This window comes from Camarhynchus parvulus, chromosome 2 (genome assembly GCF_901933205.1).
Source record: "Camarhynchus parvulus chromosome 2, STF_HiC, whole genome shotgun sequence".
NCBI classification, from domain to species: domain Eukaryota; kingdom Metazoa; phylum Chordata; class Aves; order Passeriformes; family Thraupidae; genus Camarhynchus; species Camarhynchus parvulus.
In genome coordinates this window covers 127,403,926-127,423,867 of record NC_044572.1, presented here as the reverse complement: position 1 = coordinate 127,423,867, position 19,942 = coordinate 127,403,926, and positions in this window count along the sequence as shown.

Below are 19,942 nucleotides of genomic sequence, written 5' to 3'. Positions count from 1 at the left end.
TCAGCTGCAATCTTGCCAGCTCTAAGGTTGCATTTTCTGTAAGTGGGAGACATGCCTTTCAAAACAGGATGCTTAATACTGTGGGTAAAAGTAATGAGAAAATAAGGTAATAACTAACTTTCTGCGATGGGGGACTTTGAGGGTAAACCAATTCTTATTCATGAAATATTTTAGACTTTTGCACAGAAGTGTAAATTTTACAGAGCAAAGATGTCTGTATATATATATATGTAATTGGTGAGGTGCAGTATTTTTGTACACAGAATATTTTATTGAGCTCTCTAATGGACTAGGTAAATGGATTGCCCCATAAAAAGTTTACCAAGGCAATAAAAAGATCAAAGACATTTTTCACATTGCATCTCCAAACATCTAAACTACTGAAGTTTAAGAGTTGTAATGTGACCTTCCAGCCTTGGAAAACTTGTTACAATGACTAATTGTCCTGCTTTGCACTTTCAAAAGGTGATGACTGTATATAGAAGTTGAGATCTAAAGGAGAATAGGAGTGAAACGTGTGTATGAGAGAGAGGCAGAAAACCAATTCTGTAAACAGCCAAAGGCAGAAAGTTATAGTCACAGGCTATAATTAAGGTCTAATTAAAGAAAAATAGGCATGACATAAACAAAGGGCAGAAGACTTGATTATAACAGGAGGATGGAGAACATAACAATGAAAGACCATGTCCTAATACAAATAGAATAAAGAGAACAAATAGAACAAGTGGAGTTTTGTGAAGAAAGCCAAATACATGTGTGACTCATTTACATTGCAGGAACTGAAATCAGAAATCACATATCTTGATGATGAAGATTTTGTCAATTTGTCAATTGTTAGCAAATAGAGTTTTTGTCATGTAGATCAAAGCACTATTTTGTCCTCCCCAGTGCTGTTATGTGTTCCTGTGAAGTGTGTCTATGAGCTGGCATTACAAGCAGTGAAGGCTCAGCCTGAGCAACCGTACAGAGGAACAGAACTCTGGGCTGGGACAGCTCACACAGACAGCAGCTTTCCTCTGCCATGGAAGCCACCAACATCAGGATGCTCTATCACCAGTCCATCTGCCTGCTCCACAGCATGTTCATGCACAGGACACTGTCACAGGCTGTGGGGCTCCTCAGAAGCAGCCCAAAGAGAACAAGCTGATGGGCTGGGGCTCGCTGGCAGAAAGGAGCAGATCACTGCACAGCACCAGCTGATGACACTGCAGTGGGAGCCCTGAGCACAGAGGGGCTCATGGGGTACTTCTTGTCAGGCTCTGGTTTTCCTCCACAGCAAACTGCCAAGATGCAGCATGGGCACAGAAAAATGTTAAAGCTGCTCCCAGATAGCATGGGAAAAGTGAAACCTTTTTTTTTGAGGCTCCCAGGGAGAGAATGGCATCACCCAAAGTTTGTTCCACAGCTCCCAGAGCTCTTAAACGCTGAGCATCTTCTGCAATGCTCTGTACATCTTCTGCAAGCTCTGAGCCTCCTCAGCTTCCCAGGGTTTCAGTGAGAGCCAAGAATACTCAGCACCTCTTCACACAAAGCACCCCGGTAAGTCAGGCTCCTGGATGAAGTGTGTGCCTCTTGGGCAGTTGTAGGTGTTCCTTCTGTCTGCTCAAGCGTGCTTGTGTGTTCAACAAATCATACATAATAATGTCAAATTATTAATAACTTGTGAAATTTCTGGAGTGCTTTGGGAATATTTTCCTAATGTTTTATGCAAACTACTTTGCTTGTTTCTTTGAGAGCCTTTATTTGCTTATTGAGCCACTGATAATTTCCAGGGAAAAAATGAGCCTATTTAACATTAAAAAATCTATTAGCCCATGCAGTAGAAGTTGTAATTTTTTCAAAAAATTGAGAGTATTTCTTTGTACTGGAGAAAAGACCACACAGGCTTTAACCAAGTGAAAACAGCTGTGTACAATCTCTGGTACTTGCTTTGCAGGATCACATCTGTGTGGTCAGCATGTGCTGCAATACTGTGAGCAGACTATTTATAGATCAGCTGTTTAGATGTGGTGATCTGTCTGAAAGTGTCAGTAGCTGCTCTGCTTGTTCATTTGATTTTTATATTATATTTGGTCTAATTGTTAAAAAGAGTTTGAAATGCAGATATGGCTTTTGTTTATTCTTTGTCTCTCAATGTTCACTAAATATTCAGCCAGAGTATTTTCTGAATATCCAGTCCTACTCTGGGAATAACATGAAGGGTGCACACTCTGCTTTGCTTGTGAAATTCAGTAAACAGAAAGTCTGTATAAAGCCTGTTTCCTACTTTATTTTCATTTAGACTGTGTCAGGCTTTTTGTGTTGTGCAGGGGCTGTGTTCCTGCAGAGGATAATGCTTAGCATGTGTATCCAAGGTGAGTTTCCATTGTAGTCTATCAGATTGCATCAGACTTTCAAACAAATTCAGGCCTGGGACTGAGTATTTCCAGAGCCTTGGCTGCCTCCTCCTATCTAATGAGAATACCTCATGTATTTTATTAGATAACTGCCTTGAGAAATATATAATTTTGCAGGATCTCATTCTTTAATAGGCATTATACTGCTGAGGTTGTGCTATAAAAAGTTTTAAATGGATAATGGATAGCATAGGTTTGCAAAATAGCCCCTGAAAAAGCATTATTTTCTCATGTCCTTTCAGTGAAGAAATATTGTATGTAAAGACATCTGGTTTTCTGTCCTCATATTAACAAAGACATGCAAAGGCCAAGTAGAAGAGCTGCACCATTGCTACAGTTTGCAAATGGCTGTGGTCAATCTGTTGTTTCCCACACTGGGGTTAGAGGGCAAACACACGGAGGAGTGTCACACAAGAAGAGTGAAGGCACAGGTCAAACACATGCATAGAAGTGCTGAGAAGTAACCTGAATGTTTCTTCATTAATTGAAAGACCAGTATAACGTGAGGATGAAATTATGAAGGTATCCTAGCAACTGTATTTTCAGAACAGCCATGGCCTATAAAATTGCAGTGAATGCCTGCCGCATTTTATTAATTCAAGAGGGTGAGAGCAGATAATTTTAATTAATAAAACTTAATGGCGAGCTCCTAATGCAGAAATTTGATAAGCCCCCTATTGTGGGCACCACTGCTACAGTTCTGTACAGCTTTTAGAGTTTCCTAAATCTGAAATTATGAACTAGTCCTAGACATGTTAAGACAATCCTTATGCTATTCTTATTTCGGAACACAAGCATGGTTATAGACCAGGACCTCCTGCCCTTGCTATAATAACATGGAAAATATGAACAAGGGGGGGAAATGTTTCCTGCTCAAGGGAGCCCTGCAGTGGCACCTGAGTGCTGCCTCCTGAGCACGGCAGGCAAGGTGCTGGGTCAGGGCACAGGCTGGCTGGGATCGGGCAGGGTGGAGCTGGGGGATTGAGCTGCTGTGCCAGCAGCACACATGGGTGTTGCACAGTGGCAGCCAAATGTGTTCCTGGGCCAAGCAGCTGTCATTTAAAGAGCAACAAATGGTTTGCTGTAGAGCAGATGGAACAGAGAGTTGACCCTTTAATTTATTGGCATGCATGTGTATATAAAGACAAGATTCATACAAAAATCAAAAGTAAAAAATCTCAAAGCCCAAAACAAGAAAGGCTTAATTACCCAGGTTATTCCATGGGCACAATGGCAGAAAAAACAAACTAAGACTTTCAGCTGGCGTAATTCAGGTTAGTTTTACAAAACTTACGTTGCTACAGTGGATTTCTGCCAACTTCTACCAGCTGATCATCTGGCTGATTATGTCTGGTAATTTGTTTGTAACGTCCATAATGCCTTCTTAGACATTTTAACTCTGGAGATGATTTGTTGGATTCCACATGCTCTGGGATGATTATGAATTTTTATGTTCTGAGTGAGCCAGGTCAAACCACTGCTGCTGGCTTTCCCTGTCAGTGTGTTCCATCAAGAGGTTTCCATTTGCAGTTCAGCCAGGGTGTACAGGCATGTAAGTGCCAGCCAAATTTGGAGGAGGCACATCCCTCAAGTCTCTGGAAAACATCTTCCTGAGATGGAACCCAGCACTGTGTTCTGGTGTGAGTCCCTTAGATCCATTTATCAGCACAGACAAGGGGACTGTTCTTGTGGGAGAGCAGGAGTGGAGGGCTCCTATACCCATGCCAAGACCACATCTTTTCCACAAATCGTCCTGCACCCTTACTTACTTAAAAACAGGAAAAAATTGGCATCACTCTATGGACCTGATCATCAGATCACTGGCTGGATGTGGAATATAGTTTGGGAATTGCTGTTGTAAACTTATTTATGAACCAGTGGAAAGTTGGGGAATCGCCTGCAGGGCTTGGTTTTTTTCATTGGACTTTCTCTGAATTTACAAGTGTTGTAAATACTTTGCAAAGATCATTTAATTGAGGGAGGTATAAATGGGCCACTGTGTTTGAAACTGCTTTGTGAATGAGGCAGATATATGGAGATATCCCCTATAGCTGTGCTAAGGTTCCACATGGATCAAATGCACATCTCCGAGAGCCGTAGGAAGCATCACAATACACACAAAGAACCCTTCCGGTGGTCAGAAATATGTGTCTCAGTCTATGCACAGCTGGCATGGTTTTGCCACTGTCACAGGCTAGCCAGTTCAAGAGGTTTTGGTTGGGTTTTTTTACAAAGCATCCATTATAGCTGTTTCAGTATGCTGCATGAACACTGGAGGCAGCTTTCTCACACGGCAAGAGGATTCCCAGGACTTCTTGTTTTGCTTTCCACAATTATTTAATTAATATAAAACATAGTTCACATAGAAATGCACAAAAGGGAGGATTTGAACCTGACCTAAAGGTGAAGTTCTGCCACATGAGAGATGGATTTCATAGAGGTATGAAACTTTTACAATACAAGGACACAATGCAAGGCACGGAGCTCCTACTTTTATATTGTGTAAGACAATGGCTGTTGATCGGATCAATGTGGTATCCTATGAAATGGAACACTCTACAGTTGGTGTAAGGGATTTCTGGTTAATTAAAGAAGCCAAAGCAACATTTCCTTGAGTTAAAATAAATATTGTCTGTATGGAAATTACTCATTCTCAATGTAGAATGGCCAGCTACGAGAATTTTCACAGACAAGATCAGCAAACACACAGCAATTTGAAAGTCTTGTAAGCTAAATCATGGAAAACCTCCTACACTCAACAATTTGCCTTTACATCATTGTAATTTGATGTTACCTACTTTCCTGATTTTCTTTTTATATTCCTTGCTATAATGAAAAATTATTTATCATATGCATTTTAGAAGTTAAAACACACATTTTTAGGAAGTCCTTCTTTATTGCTATATTTCTTCACATGTCGGGACACAGCCTTTGTTTTAGCTGAACCCTATTATGCCCTAGAATATTTACCTTATAAAACATTTTTTCCAACTCTTTTTTTCTTTTCCAGCTCCTGTAGGAAAACTGTAGAGTACAAGTCTATTTTCTGCACTCTTTTGAGCTTGATGGAATCCAGTCTGTAGTGTTTAGACCATTGTCCAAGGCAATGGCTGAGTCATTGGAGAGGATGGCTAGGAATTTGTGGAGGACTAATGTCTTCCAGGGGATGGAATAGGGCCAGGGCTTACCCTGGGAAATCAGACCCATCAGCATAACTTCATATCCCAGGAAAAGCACTCAAGACTGCATATAAGAAAATGCAAGGGATGATTTGCTACATTTTTCATTTTTAAAGGCTGTAGTCATTTTATTTGAATCAATTCTCTTGAAGTATATTAGATTTTAATTTTTTTTTAGATTTGTTTGGATGTGTGCGTATGGTGTTTTATTTCAGTCTTTTCTCAGGGGGAAGGAAAGAACACTGGGGAGAACAGCTAACTTGTCTTTCTTCCTAAAGTAGACTTTTGGAGCCCTTGGCCCCAACCCAGATGCAATTGTTTAAAATTTGCTGTTGTCCAGTAGTATTTGTATTTTATAATACAAAAATATTAATACAATTATCTCTTCAAATGTTCCAATTAAGTCACTCTGCTGCTGATTTTATTATCAGAAAGTTTTCAGCCCTAATTTTGTGGATAAACCCTGAACCCTCCTTCTTCCCCTAGCACTTGTGATACCTTGTTTTGTTAAGGAATACAATTTATTATTTATTTTTATTATGTACAAACAATGCAATATTTTATTTGGAAATTAATCATAGTAAAAATATGTAACACTTATGCCTAATGCTTAAAAGGCTGTGTTTTGTAGCTGTTAAATTGTTTCCTAAACATAATTGTTAATGTTAGATCAACCAACCAAAAGTTTTTGTGTGGCTGAGCATCCTTATCTTTTAATCTGAAAGAGTTATAAGTCAGTTTTATTTTTTTGATTTGCAAAATGAAAGAAAAAGTTTATTAACACCTGAAAAATGTGAATGGAATAATAATGTTGATCTGTTTACAATACATTTAATCATAAAGTGCTAAACAGAGAAAGAAAATAAGAAGTTAGAAAGATTGTACATATTTTAGCAAGTACAGGCTACTCCTTCCTGTTTTACCAAATCTGTATTTTAAATTTCCATATATTTTGGTATTTATTAATATAATATAAATGTCTAACAGGTCCATTGCCAAAGAAATGTATAGATCTTGGGGTGAAATTCTAGCCAACACCAATTTCTGGTAACAGTGTAATCAGCGACAATGCGGTACTTGCTGAGAGACACTGTGTCCCTGAAAACCAGTCTGACAGCAAAAAGAAAATTTTTAGAGATAAAAGCATAGAGATTTAAAGACTTGCTCACAGCTACCAAGGCACAAGCTGAGTCAAAATGCAAAAGCTGATCTGTCCCCTGCGCTTCACCACAATGCCCTACGGAATTTTTGTCTTTACAGCTCCTTTGACACCTGCTTAGAGATGGTTGAGAAGCTGATGGGTTAATTCCTGCCACAAAGCTTTGAATTAAGCAGTTTCCTTCAGAAATCTTCCTGAACTTGCTGAAGGACTGAGCCAAGCAGCCCTTTTCAAGTAAAGCCCAGTGTAAAAATGAGCTTGTGACTTAGTTAACTATTTCTGTAGGCGGCAGTAGTTTCTCACCTCTGTCTGTCCCCCCCTTTGAAGACAGTTTCAAACAACAATGTGGAGAGAGACAGACAAGAATCCTGGGAGACAGCTGCACTCAGAAACAGGCACTTGCCATAGCAACTATCTTTATTTCCCACTAAAACAGTGGAACGTGAAATGAAGTTGTGTCACCAGCAAGGAGTGAAGTATTTTGCCCTTGGATGGCTGCTATCCAAGGTAGATGGCCTTCTTCTGGAATGGGTGGCAGGCCTCCAGCCCCAGAAAGCACAGGGGAACCTGGGACCCCCATTGCTGCCTCGAATCATCACCCTGAGATGATACAGAGCTGATCTGACTGTCTAACACTCATAAAGGTCCCCGTGAAACAAACTGACACTACTGGGGATAAAGTAATGAAAAAACATGTTTTCTCTGTTTCCCAAATCTCCCATGTCTGCCTGGCCTAGGTTTTATGCTTATTTCTTCCAAAGAAGCACCTGGCTTGTTTGGACACTGGAACTGTAATAATTATAATGTGAAGCCTTGACATCCCTGTGTAACTCAGCTGCTGGTGGATATCTCTTTGCAAATTGTCCAGATCATAAGACCTTGAAATTAATTTATATTTTGAGCCGTAACTACTATGTAAAATGATATACTTCAGCTGGCAGATGAAGTAGATGCTGGTGTGCCTCTAAGTAGTATCTGAATATGTACAGAAAGGCCAAACTGGATTGTCATCATTTCATTGTTCATGAGTCTCTGGTCCTTTGCTTTTTAGTGTTGCTTTTAAAACCACAAGCTATATATCTCAGAGGTGTACTTCTCCCTCCCTCCTCCCATGATCTTCCTATGTGATCTAGGGCATGTTTCTGGGTGGCTGGGATTATCTTCCCTTCACTTTGTTCTTTGCAATTGCAATGTTTTGCAATGTTATATGTTGAAAGGAAAGTAGGGAAAAAAGGCACAGCAAAACTGGAAATCTCTGATCAGCTTCCAAAATGATCTGGCAGCTGGTATTTTTTCTCCTCACCCTTTTCTATAGTCTTTGCTTCCGATAGAGTGTTAATAATAAAAATAACAGGGAAAAAATCTCTGAAGCTTTTGATTATTTTCAACTTTTTTCAATGCCCACTGGCCCTATAAACATATTTTGACTTCTGACTTGGGAATAAACTTTCTAGAATATAACATCTTTGCATTCTGTATTTGAAACCACACCATACTATGAAGCCTTTCAGAGGGCACTAAGACATAAAGTTTCATGGATTTATTGGTCTTTTTTTCAACTGTGTATGACATTGCAAACTCTAGTGTGCTGTCTGAATGCTCGCTGGGAATAAACGTTTGAGTAAGTGCCACTTTTCCAAGATACTAAGACCATTTGCTCCTCATGCAAAGAATATTGACTAAGATTTCCAAACATTTTGGGCACCTAAATACCACTAAAATTCCTCACCTTAAAACACTTCTGTCATTCTGTCCCAGCTTGTGGCAGAATTGTGATAGACTGAATTTTAAAAAATGCAAATTTCTGAAGCCATCTTTTAAGGATTCTTGGAACTGCAAGCATGTTTAATACTCATGTTTACCTTTCAACAATGTCTTTTATGATGCTAAAAAGCAGCAGTGGAACCACTTGCTTTAGCCCAAAATACCATCATTGTATTTCTGCTGTCTGTGAATTTTGACACAAACTTTATCTGAAACTTTTGTTTCTGAGTCTGTTGCAGTGCCAGAAGAGGCATGGGTGAGTTTTCTGCACCAAGGAGGTCTCCCTTCTGTCCTGCACCAAGCAAAATTTGGGACTTGTGACCTCAGTGAGAGCACTCATACCTGGGACCCTGCAACTGAATCTGTGGAAATCTGAAATGTGTCTGAAAATAATGGAGTGAAAAGAAGTCAAGTCCTAATATGAAGACCAACCAAGCTGGCTTTTGGAGCGTATTGAAAACAATAGAAAAAGCTCCTGTTTGCTTCAGACAGCTTTTTTCTCCAAGGTTTGCAGGTTTTATTTCTCTTGATTGTGTTTTAAAACAGTAAGGAACTCAGTGACTAACCCAAAGAAGTGATAATAGATTTTCTTGCATTATAACAGTGTGTAGCATAATGCCAATACTTGACAACCAACTTTATATTTGTAAAAGGTTTGTGTTAGAATTTCTTGAGAGGAAATTTAAAGATGCTAATTTCCATTATTTCCATTTTACAAATATTTAAAAGTATTTCCTTTTTTCATTTTCAATAGTGCTGTTTAAAAGCTGTCCTATTCATATGTTCTGTTCACTATGTATATATTTTTTCCTTCCATTAATTCCTTGACAGGATCTATTTACTGTTATTCAATCAGCTGTATTCTTACAACAGTGCTCCTGTAAATCACTCTATACTTGTGACCATTTCCTACAAAATCATCAAATACTTACAGTTCAGAGTTATGAAACTCTTGAGGGATTTGCAACCACCTCAAAACTGCAGAGAGCCAAAAGAAGTCAAAGATGACAGTCCTGCTTAGGTGATGAAGCGTAAAGAAGTTTCTTGATGCTGTAGACTTATTAATCACAACAACACTTCCTAAATCAGATGTATTTTAAGATAAGAAAAAAATGCTGCTAACAATTTCTTTCTTCTCTCATGGTGCCCAGCACAGGCAAATAGTAATGCTTAATAAAAAATAAAGATATTTTGAATGCTCTTTCGTGTACCGTAGTTGAATTCTAAGTCCTGTCCAAAGTAACATGAACAAATCATGTGTAAAGATTGTCATCTGGAAAATACTGTCAGTCTCTATCTTCCAATAGAATAAATATATTTAAAGGACATGGATGTTAAATGCTATGTTCTAATTCTACTTAAATAATACATGTACTTTACCTAAATAATATATGTACACACATATTAAATTCTTCCCAGCAGCAACAAAAAAAACTAAATGAAAATATAAATCTTATTTTTACTTCTACATAAAATGCTATAGTACTAAAATCAGATTATAAAGTTTTGCCAGTTACTGAAATTGAACATCTCATTATAATGATAATTTCAAAAAAGTCTGAAACGTAAATTCATACACTTTTTCTTTATCTTACATTTTTCTCTGCTTGTACATTTAGTTTCTTTTATTTGTTTTTTATTTACTGTCAAGAAGGTAAATAGCATGACCTGGAAAACGTTGATCCAGGCAATCCAGCTGAAAAAAAAATTAAAAATGTAATTATTAATGACATTCAGCAAGGTTTGCATGAAAAAAGATCTGTCAAAATTGAATTGTTAAGTTCACAAAGAGGATTGATAAGAAAAGTGTGCTGAAATAACAAATACCCATAGAGAATCTAGTCTCCCACAATATTTTGGTATAATAGAGTACATGCAATACACACAGCAAATAACGTACTAGTTAAGCCTAGTTACCAACAGAATGTAAAAGGCAATTGCAAACTGAAATCTTTGTCCAGCAGGAGGTTTCTAGTGGGTCTCTCTGGAATTTATTCTCTGTCTACATAGACTGTCCTTGGTGATGGTAGGAAAAACAGTATAAAATCATTGCTGGTAACATTAGCAAATGATTAAAAATAAAAGGTAAATAGAAAATAATGACAGGAACTGATAAGATATGCTGGGAGAATGAGCTCCTTGTAACACAAGTGAATGTCAGGTCATGCTTCTAGGAACAAAGAAGCCAATCTTAAAATAGGATTCCCTCTTGCAGAAATGTCCTCTAGGACTAGGAAAGATGGAGGGGATATTAGCATAAACAGCCAGATCTGCATGAAATAACAGCATAATGTGAAGCCACATTGGGGTATAAGAACTTGGAGACAATGTCACCATACTGATGACAATACTGTGATTAATGCTGGATTTGTCACTCCAGTATTGTTGAATGTACTTCATAAAGGAAACTTGAAGATGCAGAGAACCAGTGCAAAATTAGTCTGGTAGCTGGAATAGTTCTGTAGTGAACTGATTCTAAAAATCCAGAACTCCTTAGCATAGTCAAGGCAATTTTAAGGAATAACTTGGTATCTTAATCTAATGAAAGTAAAAAATGGTGCAACTATTGCAATGCTTTGGACAGTAGCTAAGTCAGAAATACAGCTTTTAAGTAAGAAAACACCTCATAAAAGAATTTTCTTCACATTTTCATTTACCTGCATGTTTTTGAACCAGCTTTAAAGACTGTGCTGGTCAATGTACCTAAAAAAGGGGGAAGGTCTGACTAAAGACTTCACCAATAGAATTCTTTACCTCCTGCAAGGCTACCTGTGGCTGCAGAATCAGTAGCTATTTCCTTGAGAAAAGAGCTCGGAAACAGGGCTGTGCTGGTGTGCTGCTCTGCACTTCTTCCCCCTTCTGGGTCTCGCTGCACTAAAACTTGGCTCCCTGGTTTTGCTCTCCTCATTCCTTGGAGACTACACTGGACTGCTGGGCCCAGTGTCTGTCTTCAAAGGGACACCAATTCCTGTCTTAACATCCTAAAAATGAATTCATTATAAAAGGATGCATTTTGAACATTTTTTAAATCTGTATTTTAAATCTTTGCTCTTTGATCTGGTTTTGCTGGATTTTTTAAAATATTCAGTGAGATTGACAAAAGCCTAATTTATTTTCATGCTGTATGAAACACAGTTACAGTAAATTCTTGGGACAGCAGTGATAAGAAAGAAAACTTTTCGACTGGTGAACTTGGTGACTCTATGTGGAGTCATGGAAATACAAGCAAGTAATATATGTATACATGCATTTAAGTTCCTAAGGTGATTTCAGAACAAGACCATTCTATAAAAACCTTTTTTAATATGTTTCTTCATGATTCTTTCTTCAAATGCCATCTGACCTTAATAAAACTGCCCTGGCTGCTTTACAGGGCATAAGGTACTGTTCCTAGTGGTCTCTTGCAAACAGCAGCATTTTTATAGTGTTCTCTGATAATCTTTCAGAGCTGAGCCCAGTTCCTGATAAATTGGTGTTATTCTCCCAGGTTGATTGTGAACAGTTATTAAACAGGTAACATGGTGTAAAACATGACCAGGGGTTTATGTGTGGAAAATTTTAGACAAAATGTGAAAATTTATATTTGAATAGAGAACAATTATTCTTCATATGATTTTTTAATAGGAGCCACTAATCCTAAGGAGGATAAAATGCTGTGTGTATTCTAAATATTCTGTTCTGCAAATGCACAGATTTTAGCAGATATTTGTACTAGTGATATTTATACATTTTTGTCACCAATTGAAAGATAGGTTTGCACTATTTTTCTCTGATTCCTGAGCTTTTAAAATTATTTACTGTTCTCTGTTTTGTGATGTTTCTTTCAGAAGGTGTTGTGCTTTACATAATAAAAGTCTGTATAAAGTTTTATTGTATTGCTTCATATTTTCCCAACAAGTTGAGTTCAAAATAATATTCAAACTCCACCAAATACTGCAGTTTGATAGTTCCAACTGCAGAGATATTGTTTCAGCCCAATATAGATGCTCAAATAGAAATCAGTAATTAGCACAACCCATGCTGTGCTAAGTCCACAGAACAGACTGTGTCTGTGATGCTTTTATTTGTATGCAGCTCAGGATTTTTCTCTTCCATGTTTACTGGTGGTTAAATTCTGCAGTGAAGTAGGGAGACCACTGTGCAAAAATTTAACCCCAAATTCTTGGTTCCTTCTGCAGATTTCACATTTATGCTCATAAAGAGATCTGAGGCAAGGCTTGCATAGGTAGCTGAAAATCTTTCTGCCAAGATGCTGCAGAACCTAATAGTCAGCAAGAGTCAGCAACCTCTGACTTGGTTATACAAAACTCTGCTCACACACTTCACAGATCATCTCCTTTCTCTAAATGTGCTTTTGCTGCCAATTCATATGGAAAAGGTTTACTAATTCCGCAGTTGTGAGCTAAGGCCTGTGAAAACCTAACAGCTCATTTAGCTTTTGTTGTTGTTGTTGTCTATCCCTGTTGCAAGTGAATGTCTAATATTCTGCTCAACTTCAGCCCTTATATTATTGGTTTTTTCCTCCCACTAAATCTCTATTTGGAGTGTTTTCTCACAGGTGTATCTTGCATTTTTCCACTTTTAATCTTATTTTCTTGCTCCTCTTCCTAATTGCCTGATGTCATATTAAATTTTTTCTCCTCTCTAGCATTAGCAGTTCCTCCCACCTTAGAGCAATCTTTGATTTTCATTTATATGCTACATCATGAATGATAACATCAAATATGCCTAGACTGAGTACCTACCCCTGCAGTACCCCCGATGAAACCTCTCCCTCCCCTGAACTGATACACGGTCATTTATCATTCCCCTTTGTAATTCTCCTGGAAAGGTTAGATCTAATGGGTTTCTAAGCAAACACATAAAACCTTAACTTCCCTATCAGAAGTGAAGTGGTGGAAGACAGAGTTAGGACTGTCTTTCATCAACATAATATTTATAGCCAAGCAAATGAATACTTCAGCTCCACAAATCCTAAATTTGTTGCCAGACAGTATCTGGAGATTGTTTTGCATGTTTTGATTAAATGCAGATTCCTTAAACTTTTTTTTCTATTTTTTTTTTATTTTTGACAAAGCCAGGGTCCTGGTTTTGTTCTTGTTCTTTGTTTTCTCTGGTAAGGGTCTGTGATGAATGAGATGTCCAATTAATGGCCCATGTCATCGAGTGTAAAAAGTCTCCTTGTTCATGAATATAGCAGTTCACTTAAATTAACTTTTTACAACAGTTCTGAGGCAAAATCTAAACCTCTGTTCAATCCAGACACTTGGGGAGATGTGAAAAAATAATAATTCTCAAGCTTTAAAAGAACTTGGCTTTTTTAGATATGTGGGCTGTGACTTTTGGTTTTTTGTTTTTTTGTTTGTTTTTTTTTTTTAATCTTTCAGTCTTCCAGAAGCTGGACACAGAGAAAAGAGGTAATATTTGAATAAATAAGATTTACCCTTTAATATGTCCAGATTGATTTACTGATGTCTGTTTCCATGCTATTTGAAAAGAACATGCTTGATTCATAACTGGGGAAAAAGAAGGACCTGGCCATTTGCAATACTTCTGCAACTGTATTATCAAAATTTCAATGGAAAACTGAGTACTCTCTACTGTTCTCAGAAACAGCTGGGTTTCTTCTGGATTTGTGACAAATATAAGGATGAAAACCAACCTGAATCAGAAAAGGGACCAAACTGAAAAAAATATTTTTTTCTTTTTGAGCTGAAACTTCTTGCTGAATTGGAATCACCCTTTGGTGCTCCTCAGAGAACTGCTGGAATACACCTGGCTCATGGGAAAGTGCCTCGTGTCCCCTGAAGCAGCTCTTGAACCATGCAAGGAAGCCAGAAATGAAACTTTGAATGAAGCCACAGGTTTTATCAGGCTTGAAAAGACAAAATAATTTTACAATTCAACAGCTCTCACCATGGTAGCCTGCTATATTTCCAGTAACCCTTTAATATGTCTCTTCAGTCAAATGTTGAGAATGGACAAAAGTATTTGCCCTGAAATATTGGAGCTTTATGAGCCCCATCAATGTTTTTTGGTGTTGTAGTGTTTAATCAAAAGCAAACGACCATCATATTTTTTATTGTGAATTGTTACAAAAAAGGCCTTATGTTAAAGAAAAAAATAAAAATTCTACGTTTTGTTGGTAGGTCCCGTGGATCAGATTCGTGCTGGAGAGCAAACTGGCTCAGCTGCCTCTAGGAGTGTTTGTGCCCACGTTGCTTCTCTTCAGCTGTGAAAAGCTTTGCTGTTTTGTGCCTAAATCCGACCCCCAATTGTCTCCATCCCAGCCCAGCACGGCACTGTCCTGGCTGCGGGGGGCGGGGCTTAGCATGCTGGGGGCGTGGCTAAGTGTTATTCTATGCAGGACGTCACCACTGGGGGCGTGCCCTCATTAAAAAATCAGCCTCCTCCTCCTCCCCCCTACCTCGAGCAGGTGCCACTTTGCCTCTTGCTCTCCTTAGCAGACAGGGTGTTGGGATTTGGCCCTGTGGATCTGGTCCCTCTGCTGCCCTGCAGGTCCCTCTGCACTTTTCTCCATACTGCAGTTGAAGGATGTGGTGCTGAAAGGAGAGCAGAGAAACACAAATCGATGGGTGTTGGATGGCAGCCCCAGCAGGGAATGGACTGGTGGGGGTGACCCCCAGTCCAGCTGAAGGGAGCCCAGCCCACAGGAGCTGAGCTGAGGCAAATCCAGCCCAGCTGAGCTGAGAGGAGCACAGCAGAGCAGTAGGAAGGGGGCAGAGGCCTGTGGGACTGACCTCCAGCCTGGTGAAGCTGTAAAACTGCAGAACAGGCAGCTGTGCAAAACCGAGCCGAGCAGAGCAGCGACGTGGCCTGACTTGGAAGATGCAGCTTTTGGGTGTTTGTCATTGTTTTTTGCTGTTTTGGGCTGGGAGGGGCAGAGCACTAGCTGTGGGAGCCCCCTTGCCCCTGACCATCTTGCCTTTGATCCTGATGGCCGAGTGCCAGGGTGCACGGGAGCGGTCCCTGAAGGGCCTTTGTTCCTGGCTGCTGTGTGCCAGTGTGTGGGATGGTCACCATCGGATCTTCATCTGGGGAAGCCAACTGCGACCTACAGGGTGTGTTCATCATCTTGTTTTTGTTCCTGGTGGTGAACACTTTTTCTGAGGATGAAACATCTTCTCTTTTTGTATACTTTTGTAATTAATATTGCTGGTGTTACTGCAAGGTTCTTATTCCATTGCTCTTTGCTTTCAGTAAATCACCACAACCCATAGCCTCCTGCTTCTGTCCCTTACTGGAAGGGGTGTGGAGGATGGGAGTGGCTCATTTGGAGGTTAAATTCCTGCTGGTGTTAAACCACCGCACCTCCGTCCCACTTCCTGCGAGGCTGGTGCTGCACTGCCTGCTGTACTCCAGACAAGAGGCACTCAGCCCCCAGCCAGCTCCTGCTATCCTCACCGTGGAGGGCACAGGATGGGTGCCTTCATCACTCCCAGGTGGGTCAGACAAGGCCATGACGAGGCACTGATGATTCTCAAGACAGCTTCTCCTTTTTAGAGCAGCAGACTATAGAACAAAATGTGTAACATGTGACCCCACAAACAGACTAAAGTCAGGTGTGACACCTGAATTTGAAAGGGTTTAATGATTAATTTGGACACTTAGAGGACAAAATCTGATTCTTACCTCTGATTGATGATTTCGTCTCAAATGCATCCACATGCGTGATACCTATTACAAATAATAGGTATTAATTACACTCCCTTATGATAATTCCTTAATAATTACTTAAGATCCATTACACTTTTAACACTAATCAGAGCAGGGATTGTATCACAGTTGTCCTTCTTGTAGCTAAGTGGTATAATCAGTCTGATGAAGTGACATTTTTATTCTTCCCTCTTCTGTTTCAGAAAAAGTGTTCTCTGAACGGTCACTCCTGAAAAAATCCTGGAGTAGCACATCCTTGCTTGTCTGACCACAGTCTTTTAAGGACATCATAGGCTGAACCTTGGTTTCCCACTTTCCCTTCCTGTCTTTTTCTTTCCAGACCAGTTTGAATCCTTTCTACTACATAACAAGACAACTGCAAGTCATGTGCCATCATGCTCAGGTAAAAGTGCCCAAATAATTTGATCAGTCATGCTTTTTTCCTGCTAAAACTCTTATGAACATTCTGAAAAGCTCTAAAAGAATTTATAACCTGATATTTCTCCTGTGCTGTGTATTTTGGTTTTGCAGTTGCACTAGAAAGAGATGAGCTGCTGTGAAACATTTGCTACACGATAGCTGTTAGGGCTAATCAAAAGCTGAGAGGCAATACGCAAAACAGCAACAAAACCATGGTTGCATTTTCTCAAACAGCAGTGCAGAGAGAGGGAGATCAAGCTTAGTGAAAGTGTACAAGCTTAGAGTGGGAGATGGTTGTATTGAAGAATAAATACTTTTATTCTAGATATTGGTCTTGTCTTCCACTCTGTTACTATGTTACACATCAGATTGCAGAACAATAGAGGAGCATAAAGGGGAAGGAGATGGAGAATGAAGATATTCCAGAGGAGAATGTTGCAAGTGCTTCTACATAGTGCTGTCACTAGAAGCAACAATACAAATCATCTTGGTACCTCACCAAGCCACGCTCAGATTCTGAATGGTTGGTTGTCTGTGTCTTCCTTCTCAAGACTTTATTTAACCCATTGTCCCAGGCTGCAAGCAACAGAGCAGCATTTAAATGTGAATCTCACTAGCCAACTGCTGACTGTGGTTTTCTAGTTCATGTAGGCAGGCATGGGCAGTGTTATAAAGCATTCTTGACAAATAATATAATACTTCACTAATAGGCTCTATATTAGCCAGAGGAAAGTTTTTAGTAACTTGAGAATCCTGTTAGCTAGTAGTGCTTGAAATATGATGACGATTGCTTTAAAAGTTGCTTTATTCTGCTTCCCATAAGACATTTCCTGTTCATAGGAGTCACTGGTAGGTTGAAATATCAAAATATTCATAAGAACTTTCATCAAATATCAAAAGCTCTGTATTTCCCTTGAGAGGCTATTTTCCCTATCAAAGGATATGAGAAATTATCCAGAATCAGTGTTGCCAGAGTAGACCCTCCTGCTTCCTCCTCTCTCCCTCCCCTCCTCCTCCAGCTCCCTCTGAGGCTGCAGCTCTCAGCAGCTCTTTCTCCATCGAAGTGCAAGAGTCAGGGTGAAAAACAACAGGTCATCATAACCCAGCCAGGTCTGTCTTCCCCTGTCAGCGCGTTCCACCAGCACCTTTAAAACCTTGCTGCTGTTTTGTTTACTTTGCCCTTTTTCACATTCCTTTCTCTGAGGGTGAAGCTGGGGTAGTTTAACAGCTCACTGCTGCCAAGAGGGAGGTTCTTCTTTTTGCCTGCTCCTCTCTCAGTCAGGCTCTTCCTCTTCCTTTTTTGGGCCACGTCTGGTGCTCATCAGGCCTTTCACTGGTTCAGCTTGTGAATCCAGCAGGAAAATTGTCACTTTTTTTAGTCACCTTAGCTATCTTGCCAGGGAACTTACCTAGCCCAGCACAGGGCTGAATTTCAGAGCTTGTGCAAGGAAAAGGAGTGAAGATGAGGGAAGATAAGGGAAAGCAGGAGACTACCATTTAGCACTGGTCTGCCACTAACTTGTTTTAGGTGGTGAGATGTAATTTGATCCTAAAATTCATTATTATCCTGAGTGAAATTTAAAAAGCGCAAATGTAAAACCCAGCATAAAAGAGCCACATGCGAATTTGTTGTCCATGCATTGAACTAGTCTCATAAGTAAGAAAGAGATTTTTGTGCATTAAATTCTGTGATCCCTAGGAGACTGGTTTTTCAAATGGGCACCCATGTGTTGTGGCTCCCTTATCTCCTGAAAAACCCATTTTTCTCAATTCTGTTTAATTTTGCCACTTCCTTTGCCTTAGATGTCTCAGGATCTGGCCCCAAGAAAGAAGTTTTGAACTTTCAGTGCTTATCTGTTAATGGTATTAAACCATTGCAGAAGAATAAGAATATAGGCTTTTGGACCTGGAAAATTATAGTTCTTTGTTGAAAAGCTTTCTGTTTCCCATCTCCTATCCAGTGCCTTCTGAAGCAGTCTATGTTGCTGTGACTGCATTTAACATCACATTAAAAGCAATGTGACTGAGAGATGAGTTTTCCCCTCATTTTCCCCTCAGAGGTGCGTAGAAAGATTAATTTGTCCTGTCTGGAGAAATCAGAGTGCTAAGCTGTGCTACAGAAGTGCTGGCTTGTGTTACAAGTCTTATGGTCATTAATTCCTGAGGAAAAAAAGGTAGCCCATCCCAACCAGTCTGCTACATAAAATACATGGGAGACACATCCCTTATGAGAAATGCTCTTGAGAACGCTTTTTAATTGTTACAAGTCTTGCACCAGTATTTCTGTAGAGCACACTCATTATTTCTAAACTGAAAAAAGTATATACCTGCTTTTTTTCCTTCTTTTTAATGATAAAAATTGTCTTTTCAAGACTGAAAAGTTTTCAAGCCATACTATAAAAAGTTCTTATTTTCCTGTTGCTTTATTTGAAGGCACAACCGTTTCATTTACAAAATCATCCACACGTCTCAGCTGCTCCAACTAAATGCTTTTACATTTACTTATTCCTAGTTTATGTTAGGTTTAGATCCTCCAGATACACCTTCAGCCTCCTGGATCATATCCCAGAACCACAGCTCCTACTGAGAGGTAGGCAAAGAAGAAAGAAAATCAGTTGTCCCACTAAACTCAGTTGAGGACAGGCTAAGTTGAGCAGAGAGCAATAAGCAGCTTTGTCCCACAGCAGAACCTACCACAGACAAATGATACACACCTAACTAGAAGAACATATTTACACATTCATCTCTATATAAAAGCCAAAGGCATCCCCAGTCCAAAGCCATTCTGGCAGATGAAGTCTCTGTAATTGGTGTCACTGGGGTCAGATGGATTCACATGAAGAAAGAGGGGGACATTATCAAAATATTGAACAGCATTTCTTGTTTGTTGCTGTTTTTCCCATGAACAAATTACTTCTCAGTTTCACAGAACAAAGTCTTCAACTGAAGACTTTGAAGACTCAGGCAAAAGCTCTAGGATGCTGGATAAAAGCTGAAACAGGACTGTTACTTGGTGGTGACACATCACTCACCATAGCAGACACTTCATCTTCTCCCCTGTCTTTTCCTCCCCTGAACATTTTCCATGCTGGAGAAGTTACTACAGAAGGTATTGTTTGGGTGCTACACAGCTTTGGTCATGCCTGAATTGCTATTTAAAGCTGTGTGGGAAAACAGAGCTCTTCACCAGAGTCCAGAGTTGCTTGCTCTCTGAGTGCCCTTCCCTGGGGCTGTGTGCCACTCTGCCATGGTGTCACAAGCCTGGTTTGCTAAACTCCCTTGAAGTACTCCTGCAGAGAAAGCATTTAGCCTTCCTCACAAGGAGGAAGGTCCCTGAAGGGCAGGGC